The 14,394-nt window shown below is 44.9% G+C and overlaps 1 long non-coding RNA gene across 1 annotated transcript in view; it reads right to left on the bottom strand.

Annotated features, from left to right (window-relative positions):
- The window catches only part of LOC123756579 (uncharacterized), a 19,773-nt gene extending 7,349 nt beyond the window's left edge, over nucleotides 1-12,424 (bottom strand). Inside the window, exons 1-3 of the long non-coding RNA XR_006772659.2 lie at nucleotides 12,243-12,424; nucleotides 3,547-3,617; nucleotides 2,843-3,043 (exon numbers count right to left, since the gene is read on the bottom strand). This is a non-coding gene — a long non-coding RNA (uncharacterized lncRNA). The remainder of the gene's footprint in view (nucleotides 1-2,842; nucleotides 3,044-3,546; nucleotides 3,618-12,242) is intronic.
- Nucleotides 12,425-14,394: the final 1,970 nt, after the last annotated feature.

The raw sequence follows: 14,394 nt of genomic DNA, 5'->3' as shown, positions 1-14,394 counted from the left end.
TAGCTGTACCGACTTCGCAAATGAAGCAGTAATGCTGGCCACTGTTAGCACTCCGTTCGGGAATTGTCAGCAAGTCAATTGCCAGCAGGTGTGGCTCCGTGGGTGACGAGCGTCGGCTGGTCCTGGTGTGGCTCCGTGGGTGACGAGCGTCGGCTGGTCCTGGTGTGGCTCCGTGGGTGACGAGCGTCGGCTGATCCTGGTGTGGCTCCGTGGGTGACGAGCGTCGGCTGGTCCTGGTGTGGCTCCGTGGGTGACGAGCGTCGGCTGGTCCTGGTGTGGCTCCGTGGGTAACAGAGCCGTCGGCTGGTCCTGGTGTGACTCCGTGGGTGACAGAGCCGTCGGCTGGTCCTGGTGTGGTTCCTTGCGTGACAGAGCCGTCAGCTGGTCCTGGTGTGGGGCTCCGTGGGTGACAGCCAGCCAGACGTGAGAGAGAAGGCCAGAAGAAAGCTCAGAGGCGGGATATTCCCTACAATTTTGGGTGACTGGGGACATACTTTGTTGTGCCCCGGCGCCGCCCTCCCACCTGGCTCAGGTGTGGTGATTGAAGGCGTCTGGGATAGAACAAAGGTGCACCGACCCCCTTACCTGTGTGTATGTGTGTGTGTGTGTGTGTGTGTGTGTGTGTGTGTGTGTGTGTTCTCACCTAGTTGTGCTTGCGGGGGTTGAGCTTCAACTTTTTGGTCCCGCCTCTCAATTGTCAATCAACTGGTTTACAGATTCCTGAGCCTACTGGGCTCTATCATATCTACATTTGAAACTGTGTATGAAATCTGCTTCCACAACATCATTACCTAATGTATTCCATTTGTTAACTACTCTGACACTGGCAAAATGCTTTCTAATGTCTCTGTGGATCATTTGGGTACTCAGTTAGTTACCACCTGTGTTCCATTGTTCGTGTTCTACACATGCTAAATAGTTTGTCTTTGCCTACCCTGTCAATTCCTCTGAGAATTTTGTAGGTAGTGATCATATGATCACCATTTTTGTAGGTGGTGATGAACGAGAGGGACCTGAATCAACAGGGACATTAAAGATAAACACAGGTAATTCAGCGAAGATGTCAGATGAAGCTTTGTTAGTATATATGCCCCCTTGAGACCACCATAGAACGATCTAGGGAGCTGGTGTTCAACCCTTTCGCACGCTCGCTCACACACACACACACACACACACACACACACACACACACACACACACACACCGCTAGTTGAGTACACAACGCAAAATACATCACAGAACATCCCGCCGAGTGGTCACTCCGTTAGTAAGACCTTGACAGAGATGCATGTACTCTCATCGCCTCGAACTCCCAGCCCCATAAACCACTCTCATCGCCCTCTCCCGTTGCCGCAGGAATCCCAGGGACCAGCTACATGGCACTACATTCGCTGGGATAACTCTGCCACTCTGCTCGGAGTTAATTTCAAGGAGTCCCGCTATCTGCTGGGCCGGTGTTAATCTTCTGTTGGCTTGACGCAGGTGTAACATGTTTGGGACACAAGTGAAAGATATTCGGGCATTGGATGGTGGCCCGGTATGCAGGTGTGTGTGTGTGTGTACTCACATATTTGTACTCACCTGTTTGTGCATGTAGGATCGAGCTCTATCTCTTGGACCCCGCTTTTCTAGCCGTTGGTTGTCTAATGCAATGACTCCTGGCCTATTTTCTCTATCATGCCTGCTTTTAAAGTTATAAATGGAGTTAGCCTTTACAATCTGCTCTTTCAGGTCATTCCATTTACTCACTAATTTTACGCTAAAATAAAATTTTCTAACATCTTTATGACACATCCGAGTCTCAAGCTTCCATCCGTGTCCCCTCGTTCTATTGTTATTCATTGTAAACATTTCATCTGTTTCGACTTTGTCAATCCCTCTAAGTATTTTATACGCCAGTATCATGTCCTCCCTTCTCCTTCCTCCTTTCTAACGTCGTCAGGTTTAGTTCCTTCAGTCTGTCTTCATACCTCATCCCTCGCAGCTCTGGGACGAGTCTCGTTGCAAAGTCTCGTTCATGAGTATTGCACCTTTTCGAGCTTCCTTGTGTTTTTTTAAGATGGAAGCTCCACAATGCGGCGGCATACTCTTAGACTGGCCTCACATAGGCGGAATACAGTGATCTAAAAGCCACCTTATTTAAGTTTCTGAATGATGTTCTGACATTTGTCAGAGTATGCTGCTGACGTTATTCTATTTATATGAGCCTCTGGAGTTAGGTTTGGTATTATGTCCACTCACAGATCTATTTCTCTAGACGTTATAGGGAGGTAGTTTCCCCTTCATTGTATATTGACTTTTCGGTCTCCTGGCTCTTGCCCCTATTTCCACCACCTTGCACTTGTTAGTGTTGAACTTTAGCACTCATGTTTGTGTGTGTGTGTGTGTGTGTGTGTGTGTGTGTGTGTGTGTGTGTGTGTGTGTGTGTGTGTGTGTGTGTGTGTTGGTATTGGTTTGATTGTGGATCTGTTGGTCTGAGAGTGAATGTGTTGGTCTGTGAATGAACCTCTTATTTTGAAAACTACCTTTTTGGTCTGAAAGTAATGTTGCTATTCTGAAATTAATGTTGTTGGTCTGAAAGTATTATGATACACATAATTCGCTATGGAAATGGTAGCTTTCCAAGAAAGCTTGAGTAACAGACTAGGAAAGGTCGAGAAAAAGCAATGATACGCTATCATCTCCACTGGGGAAATGTTTGCAATTGCAACCCAAGGCGCTTATCTAACAACAAGCAAACCTTGTGTCTTGCTCAAGAATTGCACTCCATCAGCAAAGACATATTCTTCCCCTGACTCCTATTTGGAGAAAGTTTTTACTGAAAAAGAGTTATTCGACATACCTCTTGTGCTGGTCGGTAGAGCGATGCCCTAGTCGACGCCTCTTGCAGTGTCGGCGTTCGATCCTCGATGGTTCCTTCACTTTGTCCTCATAGCCCAGCTCCTTGTCCTCATGTCCCGTCCAAGTGCTATACAGTAGTGTCATACTGGCCAAACACTTTCTTCTCATAATTACCTCACCTCTTCGACTGTCCTGCTGGTACCTTCATGAGTACTGACTCATTAATAAATATACAAATGATTTATAGTAAAGACAATAAAATTAGATGAGGTAAGGTCAAGATTCTTTGATCGGATCCTAAATCAAATAAATCCTAAAATATTTGCAAGATAAATATGAAACGGGTCGAGTGTGAGAAATAAAATTAAGTCTGCCTAACTCACCAAGGAAGACGTGGATATATGGAAAACAAAGACGGTTATAATAAGATCAAGAGTAACCACAGAGACAGGAAAAGCAGAAAGTGTAGGAGAATAATAGAGTACAAAAATAGACTTGCTGACAACCCCGCATCACAGAGAAAGAGGCAGAATTTTACGTCTTTCTCACATAATGGCTTTTTACAGGGTAAACTCAAGCGTCTGGTTAATTATTCGCTGGGGTTTGTTGACGTGTGAAGTGGGGAGGAGTAACGCAACGAGTCGTTGGGGCAGCTTGATGGGGGTTGTCAGTAAGGTGGCTGTTGTTATTGATTATTGTAACTACCTGACTTGGGAGGCTGGTTGGTTGTGGTCGACTGGTCGACTGCGGTACACTGGTTCTGGCACACTCGTTCGCTGTGGGTAAGACTGGATGACAGTAAAGAGGTTGTCAAAGGGCAATCGTTGGAGTAGGTTGTTGGGGAGACTGGTATGGTTGTTTAATGTGGTTTAATGTAATATTTGGTTCCGTTCACAGTACTTAGTTGACTCTTTTTGTGTTGGAAGGTTATCCCGACAACGCAGCTGGCGGAGAAGGAGGGGGAGAGAGAGAAAAATATATAGAAGGAAAAGCGCTCTTGATTTATTTTAGTTCGAATACACGAAAGCACTCAAGTACTTAATGTGGTCATACGATTTCACATTATCGATCACGTGTTAATTTTTTGGTCATTCACACACACGTATATTTAATATGTACTCACCTAGTCCCCTTATATGCATGTATGCGTGCGTGTGTGTGTGTGTGTGTGTGTGTGTGTGTGTGTGTGTGTGTGTGTGTGTGTGTGTGTGTGTGTGTGTGTGTGTGTGTGTGTGTGTGTGTGTGTGTATGAGCGGTCAGGTCTATCTCACTAACAACGTCAAGAATTCTCTGCCATCAATGACATTTTTTGAGACAGCTCGCCCCAGCCCGGTCGTCGTAGTGAGACACCTCGCCCCCGCCCGGTCGTCGTAGCCAGCCACCTCGCCCCAGCCCGGTCGTCGTAGCCAGCCACCTCGCCCCCGCCCGGTCGTCGTAGCCAGCCACCTCGCCCCAGCCCGGTCGTCGTAGCCAGCCACCTCGCCCCCGCCCGGTCGTCGTAGCCAGCCACCTCGCCCCCGCCCGGTCGTCGTAGCCAGCCACCTCGCCCCAGCCCGGTCGTCGTAGCCAGCCACCTCGCCCCCGCCCGGTCGTCGTAGCCAGCCACCTCGCCCCAGCCCGGTCGTCGTAGCCAGCCACCTCGCCCCCGCCCGGTCGTCGTAGCCAGCCACCTCGCCCCAGCCCGGTCGTCGTAGCCAGCCACCTCGCCCCAGCCCGGTCGTCGTAGCCAGCCACCTCGCCCCAGCCCGGTCGTCGTAGCCAGCCACCTCGCCCCAGCCCGGTGGTCGTAGCCAGCCACCTCGCCCCAGCCCGGTGGTCGTAGCCAGCCACCTCGCCCCAGCCCGGTGGTCGTAGCCAGCCACCTCGCCCCAGCCCGGTGGTCGTGGATACTTGATGACCAGCCACAAGCTAAACTGAAGATGTGCTCGCAGTGTTTTGCATCCCTTATATTTATAGCCTCTCGCACGCACGGGAAATACGAGAAGTGTAGCGCCATTCCTGAGAGAACACCGAGGGTGTGGTCTGTGTCCTTTGAGAAACTAGAGAACGTGAGCTATTCCCTTTTTTTTTTAATTTTTCGAAGCGTTTAAGAGCCATTTCTTTTTTGCCTTTCTAAAATGCCTGTTTAACGTTTATGAGAGCGTAGATCTAGAGAGTCAGGATTTACACTGTTATCATGTCTTAAGATAACAAAGAAATCTTGTTTACCCACTGAAAATTATATTTAAGGAAATGAACTTAAAATTCTTTCAGTGTAGAACAAATTATTTTCAGTATTTACATAAATCAAATAAACTTTCTAACTAGCAAGTTATGCGTCTGGACAGGAGTAATGACATGCATTCTGGATTTTTTTAACCTAAAATATACATACAGACGTAAATTTAAGAAACCTTATCGTCCCCGCTCAAGAAGTTCCTCAAAAGAGTACGACATTTTTCAGGAATTGAGGAATCAAAGTAGTGGACAGAGAGGTCAGCCTTGTCTTGTGTGTTGGACAGATCCACAAGATACAAGAATATTTGGCCGTAGTATCTTTTTTTACAAGCAAGACATTCCACCACTAATCTAGTTTTCAGAATAAAAGTTTATATTTTACGTGGATGGGGCAGTTTTGCTTGTCTTTCATCAGGTTAATACCAGCAATAATTTGAACAGAGCCAACCAGGTACTGTTGTTCATCTACCTAACGGAGATTTTGTGAAGACCTGCTACCGTTGTCCACATACCCATCAGAGCAGTGTAGGTCGGTCCTCCTACCGTTGTTCACCCACCCATCAGAGCCAGTGTGTGGGGACTAACTACCGTTGTTCTCTCCAAGAACTTGATGTCCATTTGACGGACACACGACGCCGACACGCTAGGTACCTTCACTCACTACCTACTGTTTTCCCTTCCTCAAGCTGCTCTTGATATTTATCACATTATTTAATGCTTCTTCAACCTACCTGAGAGAGAGAGAGAGAGAGAGAGAGAGAGAGAGAGAGAGAGAGAGAGAGAGAGAGAGAGAGAGAGAGAGAGAGAGAGAGAGAGAGAGAGAGAGAGAGAGAGACAGAGAGACAGAGAGACAGAGAGACAGAGAGACAGAGAGAGAAACAAGAGCAAAGTCGCTGAAGTATGCCTTGAGAGCAACGAAAACATTAGCAGTACTATTAAGAAAATGAATGGGTGTGAGCAGGCTATACTAAACCTGTGTGTTGAAGTGGACGGAGAGCGGAATGTCCCCCGCGGGCAGGTGTCCACAACACGTTCATCTTGTAGGTTGCCGCAACACTTAGATCACCGTCCAGGGCGCCCCTGTCAGGCGTTGTTTGGATGGTCACCTTCACGGCATCTTGCGGTCACGACGACACTTTATTGGTGCGAGAAAAGGCCAGATTTGCCGTGTGCTGGGAGGATGATCGCGTTTCACGAAGAGTCAGATTATTCGTGTGTTGCGGGAACACGCGGAGACGACCAGATTATGATTGTGATGTCCCTGACAGCCTGCCATTTGGAGATTGCAAGAACTGCTCTGTTGTGTTGTGAGTTGCAAAATCGGCTGAAGAGGAATCAACAAAACAAGACACGCCAGGACTTACGACCGCAAGGGAACGTATTTACGTCTGTGAGTCAGACCTTGGACAGGTGGATGCATGGACAGGTGCACTAATGAATCACTCAGGTACCCCCCCCCCCCTCTTTCACGCTCTTCCCCTCCCACTTTTCTCCCCTCTAATAAGGCACCCCACTTTCTCCCTGCTTCTTCCTTACACTTTTTCTTAGTTCTCTTCCTTTTCGTTTTTTCAATACGAATATTTCCTTTTACGAAATTTTCGTGTTCTTCATTCTGTTATTGTTCGCAACTTTCATATTTTGTTTTCCAAGTTTATTATAGTCTCATCTTTTTTCATACTTTACTTCTTTTCCTCCTCCTCCTCCTACTCTTTCTTATTTTCTTCCTTCTTAACTAGTACACGTCTCTAAGGGTCGTAGACCATGTGTGTGTGTGGGTGTGTATGTTTTCACCTAGTTTTTTCCCTACTTGTACTTGCGGGGGTTGAGCTCTGGCTCTTTCAACCCGCCTCTCAACTGCCAATCAACTGACTTTGGAAAAAAAGTAAGTTGCAGGCGATGAGTCACAATAACGTGGCTGAAGTATGTTGACCAGACCACACACTAGAAATTGAAGGGACGACGACGTTTCGGTCCGTCCTGGACCATTCTCAAGTCGATTGCATCATCATCAATCATCAAAAAAGTCAGTTGATTGACAGTTGAGAGGCGGGTCGAAAGAGCCAGAGCTCAACCCCCGCAAGCACAAGTAAGGGAAAAACTAGTTGAATTGGTGAATACACACACACCCATACACAGGAAGCAGCCCGTAACAGTTTTCTAACGCCCATGTATCTAGTTACTGCTAGGTAACAGGGGTATCAGGGTGAAAGACCCTCTGCCCATATGTTTCCGCCACCGCTGGGGATATATCCCCGGTCCCTAGGATTACGAATCCCGAGCGTTGTCCACTCAGCCAGCATCCTGTGTGTGTGTGTGTGTGTGTGTGTGTGTGTGTGTGTGTGTGTGTGTGTGTGTGTGTGTGTGTGTGTGTGTGCGTGCGCGTGTGCGTGTGTGCGTCAGGTGCACCCGGGGACTTGCCAAGCACATTCACCACACGCAATAAACAGTCCATTCCCTGTTTTATTGAGGTCGAGATTGTGGTTCTTCAGCCTGGGTGCTGGTGTGTGGTGCCTCAACCACCACCACCACCACCACCACTACCGCAATTCGCCATTAGACCCGCCGTGCTTCATTATAAATACAATGGCGTATACCCCCCTTACCCCTACACAATATATATTCACTCGCTTTGTTCGTTCTCTCGTTCTCTCTCTCTCTCTCTCTCTCTCTCTCTCTCTCTCTCTCTCTCTCTCTCTCTCTCTCTCTCTCTCTCTCTCTCTCTCTCTCTCTCTCTTTCTCTCTTTCTCTCTCTCCTCGCACATTCTTCCCTCACCCTTCCCCCCCCCTCTCTCTCTTTCTCTCCCCAACATATCCCTCCCTTCAACATATCCCCCCCTCAACATATCCACCCCCCCCACCCCAAAATATCCTCCCCCCACCACAAAATACTCTGGATTCGGGAATATTTCGCTTTCTGATCGTAATAGACTAGTTCTAGCTGTCCTTCTAATGGCCCAGTTTGGCTGAATCACCTCGTTATTGAGCACTACGAAGCTCTTTGCACTGCAGGTTAATGAAAAAGATTCATTCTGATTACAGCTGAAAATATTGAGGAGAATCAATATACTGAATAGATGGATTGGAAGTGGGAGTGAGCATACTGACTTGGGAGTGAGCATACTGACTTGGGGGTGAGCATACTGACTTGGGAGTGAGCATACTGACTTGGGAGTGAGCATACTGACTTGGGAGTGAGCATACTGACTTGGGAGTGAGCATACTGACTTGAGTGTGAGCATACTGACTTGGGGGTGAGTATACTGACTTGGGGGTGAGCATACTGACTTGGGAGTGAGTATACTGACTTGGGAGTGAGTATACTGACTTGGGAGTGAGTATGCTGACTTGGGAGTGAGCATACTGACTTGGGAGTGAGCATACTGACTTGGGAGTGATTATACTGACTTGGGAGAGAGTATACAAATGTTGCTGGTAGTAGTGGTGGTTGTGATAATTGTAATTGTGCTGGTGGTAGTGGTGGCTATGGTGATGAATGTAGTGATGACGATGGGAGAGGTGATGGTGGTGATGGAGGCGATGGTGGTGGTGGTGATGATGGGATTGGTGATGGATGTGATAATGGTAGTGGCGAGGGTGGTGATAGTGGTGATGGTGATGATGGTGGTGATGAGGGTAGTGGCACAACACGGACGAGTGGCACTTCACCATTAAACTGGCACTCGCTCCCAGGCACGTCTCCAGTTACACACACACACACCCAGTACCGGGGCAGCGAGCCCTTGCAGGTGTGGGGGAGAGAAAGGGAGAGAAAGGGGGAGAGGGAAGAGTGAATCCACTGTTGTCAGAAATGCTATCGCAAAAACATCTGTATTTGCATTGGAAACATGTCGCATTATCTATTAACTGTGTGTGTGTGGGGAGGCAGGGGGGCAGGGGGGCAGGGGGGGGGGCGGTGGCTAAGCAAGTGCCGCCAACTTTTGATCCTGATAATGAAGCCCGTTATATGAAAGACTTTATATTATTCTTAAAACAAAAAATTAAGTAAAAAACATAATTGCTACTGGCACAAAGTGTGCACGCGAGTGTGTGCTGTGTGTGTGTGTGTGTGTGTGTGTGTGTGTGTGTGTGTGTGTGTGTGTGTGTGTGTGTGTGTGTGTGTGTCTCAGCAAGTCGCCTAAACACACAATACAAATCACCTTGAATACAGAGCAAATCTCTCCTAAATTAAACTGAAGCGCTGTATTAAGGAGCCACATATGTGTAACTCACCTCTCGGTCCTACTGAAGTACAGGCGATGCCGGTACAAATACCTCAAGGCTCGCGTCACAATTACAATCCATGAGTGTCTTTATATTTAATGAATTCTGATCAAATTATGCATCATTTTTCACCTACCATTTGTTTCTTATGCACTGGATATGGTCGTCTAGCGAACGGGGGATGATGATTAAAAATATCAACTAGATAAAAGCATGCAAAAAGGAGATGAAAGGAGATAAAATATGTGTCGAGAAAGATGAAAAGAGAATGGACAAAAAGGTAAAGGACAGAAGAACAGAGGAGAAAACAGGAAACTTTTGAAAAGCTGTCTTACAAATCTTTTGTCATAAGAAATAATAATAATAACAGAGGTTAATAAATATGCAAATGACTGTACACCGACGTTTTCAAGAGATAAGAAAGAAGACGTAAATCGCAACAATAAAATCCCTAAAACTATCTTATCGTGTGGACGACGTTCGCGATTGCTTGTTGCCTCAGAATACCCAACTGATGACTATCTCACGACGGAGGCCGCAAATGTATCGTCCTCTCATAAGACTAGACCAGAAAACACACATACAGCCCATCAGTTAGTATATTAACAGCCGAAAATAATGTGTGTATCCACATCAAGTGAAAAATGTTAGTCAAATGGGCGAAGAAAAACTAGCTAGATTGCAGAGATAATGCATCCTCTAGATGCTAAAGAACAAGCAACACTCAAGAGCCCCAGAATAAGATCTGTAATGAGGTACATGTCACTAATTTGGGATTCCTGTTTACAGTCTTAACTTAGTTCCTATTCAAGACGGGTCTGCGCATCTATTAAAACTCGAAAATTGATGTGCTTGACCCAGTGCCGTGTTCACGGACTGTCCAACACATAAGAGATGTGACTGTGTCTCAACTGCCCCACCCCCTCATTGAACTTTTCTTAAGAAACCCTCGAGAACAAACTACGACACGAGAGGTGCGATAGGTGATAACAAGACAGAGGTTCCTTGTGCACGAATTGAGCAAATTCGACGCTCAAACCACCCAAAATACATACAATTGTTGAACACATTTTGGCAACAGGCTGGCGACCAAAATATACTGTCGCTTCAAACACCTTGTTTGAAGGTGTTTGAATGGCTGTCTGAATGGCTACTACACAAAAGATTTCAATACAAACATAAAATATCGCTCAGCTTTCGATGACTGCAAAAAAAAAAGGTGGAGTACTACTCTTAAAAACCTCAAAATACCTCAGATGATGTAAAATAATAATAATAATATTATTATTATTATTAATAATATAGGATAAAAACCTACTCTTGTGAATTTGTGAAATTTGTGTACAAAATTTGCACCAAGATTTTCGCACTCTCCTGAGTGCTTTGTCAAGGTCTGAATGTAATGACAAAGCACTCAATAGTGCGATATACTTTGTGTTAATTCCTTACATAAATTTCACAAATGCACAAGTGTGGGTGTTGATCCAATGTTATTATGTCTGAGAAGACAATACTGGCGGTGTTATCAAGGGAATGGTGGACAACTCGTCTCTTCCGATGGGAACAAGGGGGTCATAACAGTTTTTGCAAGAGTAGAATCTCTAAACTCTCCGTTATGCTGGAAAATTTACAGTGTTTAGTATTCTGTTACATATGAGAGAGAGAGAGAGAGAGAGAGAGAGAGAGAGAGAGAGAGAGAGAGAGAGAGAGAGAGAGAGAGAGAGAGAGTGTAAGTGTGGTAAACGCTATAGAGAAAATAAGTCAGGATGTACGTTAGACAACTGATAATCAGAAAGGTGGTGTCCAAGAGCTAAAAGCTCGACCCTGAAGGCACTAATAGTAAATACAAATATCAAATGCGTAGATACAAACACACACACACACACACACACTCACACACATTACAATCCTCCAGTTCAAGATTGTCCAATTCTCCAATCAATACCAAATTCTCCAGTTGATTGACAGTTGAGAGACGGGACCAAAGAACCGAAGCTCAACCCCCGCAAGAGCAACCAAGTGAGTACATAACTTCCACTTGCAGAAGAGTCTATAAACAAGCAGAAGAGTTAGAGGGATGGCAGAAAGACCATTTTTGGGTTTAATGGCGATCTGAGAATCAATCAGATATAAGTATAACGTAAGTATAACATTACATACTACGTCCACCCCTAGTTTTAAGAGAAGATATATTAGTGGAGTACTCTCAGGTAGGCACATGTCTGGCCAACCACCCCCGCAAGCCAATTGGAGGCCCGCCAAGTATACTGAGGAAAGAGAGAGAGGGTGGAGAGGGAGTGGGAAGAATGAAGGAGAGGGGGGAGATATGGGAGAGAGTCGGAGAGATGGAGAAGGGGGAGAGGAAGAGGGAGGAAAGAGCGATCGAGGGATAGAAGTAGAAAGGACTGAAGATGAGGGAATGTGGGGATAGAGGGGAAGGAAAAATAAACTAATGGGAATTAAGGAAAGAGGAGAAAGGTAAATAGTGAAGGAGGGAGGTACAAGCAAAGGAGAAATAATGAGATAAGGGGCAAAGAGGTGTGTTTGTGTGTGCGCTTGTATGAGTTTGTGTGTGTGTGTGTATGCGTGTGTATATATAGGTATGTGTGTGTGTGTGTATGCGTGTGTATATATAGGTATGTGTGTGTGTGCGTGTACTTACCTAATTGTGCTTGCGGGGTTGAGCTCTGGCTCTTTGGTCTCGCCTCTCAACGGTCAATCAAGTAATGTACAGGTTCCTGAGGAACCTCAGGAACCTCCATGTGTGTATATGAGTGTGTGTGTGTGTGTGTGTGTGTGTGTGTGTGTGTGTGTGTGTGTGTGTGTGTGTGTGTGTTCTTAAGTGTTCCGGGTGTGAAATTTAACTCTTGACCTTCGTCTCTTACTTGGCAGTTAGCTGGTACGATAATTACCGCTGAGAATTTTTTTTATTTACCTGACGACTATGCAAAGATTGTACTCACCAGTGCAAGGCTGTGACTCTCATTCATGACACCTGCTCTTACAGCTGCCAATGAGAGAGGCTCGTGCAACTACCCTCCTCGTTTCTCGTGCAGTCCGTCCTCGTAGACAATGGCTAAATGCTCGTTAATCCAGCTGTGAAACTCCTCGTTTCTGAGTGACAAACACCGACTCGCTGCAACTCGACCTCAGGCTACACAAGTCCATGTAGCAGTCGACTCCAAAGACGCATTCATAAATTTTAACGAAATGTGTATTAAAAATCAGTATTTTATCATGTAGAAATTTAAATCATTGGCATTGTATATTATTATTTTACGTATAATTAAGCCTAAAATAGATTAGGTTCGGTGTTTAGGTTCTGCTGGCAAGTATTTGGGTTTGTTGTACTGGGTGAAGCAGTTACTTCGTTCCTATTCGAACAGTGGTCATTAGCGAAGCACTGTTCGATAAATGTTCGAAGATTAAGTTGCGCCAGTCTCTTCATGCTGCACGTTCTCGTCCAGCACGTCCTCATTCAGCACGTCCTTGTCAACAAAGCCCATGGTTCATTTCATGCAGCTGCTGAACCTCCTGTTTATGAATGGAAAAACGCTTTACGCACGACTCACAACTGACGACGTTCGAGCATTTCTGAACAGCGCTTCGCTGACGATCTCTGTTCGAATCGTATCTCTGTAAATGTTTCACTCACGTACTTCAAATCCCAATAATTGCCAACAGAACCTAACCTATACCTAAATACGCACAATATGCTAATATATTATAATATTACTTCATATTTGGGAAAAAGTTATATTTTGAATAAACTGCATGTTAAATTTGGAGAATACGTCTTTGGGGTCGGCGGCTGAATGGAAAGAACACAGCTTGAGGACAGGTTGATTGTGTCATTCACAGCTGATGACGTTCGAACGCTTTTCGAACAGTGCTTCACTCACTTTCTATGTTCAACTCGCTACTTTATAAGTGCTTGACCCACGTCAGCACGCCTTCATGAGCAAAGCCCAAATGCTCGTTAAATTAGCTGCTAAATCCGGCCCCTGTTCATAAATGAAACACACATTACACACACGACTCATAACTGTTGACGTTCGAACTTTCCTCGAACACTGCTTTGCTTTCTTACTATGCTCGAGTCACAACTCTATAAACGCATCATCCACGTATTGTAAATAACAGCTATTACCAAAATAACCAAAATTTTTGTAACGTCTTACTTACCCTACGCCTAACCTAACTTAATCTAATCTAACGTAACGTAACGTAACGTAACCATACCTACGCCTAACTGCACACAATTCTAATATACATTAATATTAACAGATATATATGAGGTAATTCCTAGTTAGAATACTTAATACGTGCTTCAAAAGTAAATAATTTTCAACAGAATCATAACACTTAGCCATTCCTAAGCCGAATTATATGCACTAATTATAATGTATAATACTATTCATTCATATCTGAGAAAATACTTTTTTCCCGTACAAAGCAAATCGATAAAATAGCCAACAAAAAGACGAATGTGTCTTGCGAGTCGAACAGAGTTTCCTAATGGCCCCATTATCCAAGGGTAATGTTGATAACGTTGATTCAACCATAAACTTACTATTAATTTTGGATATTGTGCCGAATGGGTATCAACCCATCCTTACCCACATTATTTTTCTTTTTCAAGTTAAATCTCTATAAATTATTTGGAAGATCTGTTCGAATCTGTCCTCAGTGATGAGGACAAGAGGATGAGGACTAGAGCTAATGGATTGGGAACGACTACATAATTAGTGCTATTATCTACTCTCTATCCATGGTTAGGTTAGGTTAAGGCTAGTTTAGGTTAAGGTTTCGTTTGATTAGGTTTGGTTTCACTGCGTTTGGTTACATTAATACGCTGCATTATTGACTATAATGTGAAATATGGAATTTAAAAATTATTTCAGTGTGCCCGAGAATTTTGCTTACAGAAATCCAAATTCTTCAAAGAAAACGTTCTCAGCATACACTTTTTATATTGTAAACCGATTATTTAAATTAAAATAACGTTATAACTTGAAAATAATCTCTGCTTACGACAAAGGTTCATTTACCAGTTTACAGGGAGACTATTACTGTAACCGTAATATGCTTTCAGATCATCACAAATAGCTAGAT

This window comes from Procambarus clarkii, chromosome 25, assembly GCF_040958095.1.
Source record: "Procambarus clarkii isolate CNS0578487 chromosome 25, FALCON_Pclarkii_2.0, whole genome shotgun sequence".
Classification (NCBI taxonomy): Eukaryota; Metazoa; Arthropoda; class Malacostraca; order Decapoda; family Cambaridae; genus Procambarus; species Procambarus clarkii.
This window is presented reverse-complemented; position numbering and strand designations above follow the sequence as displayed.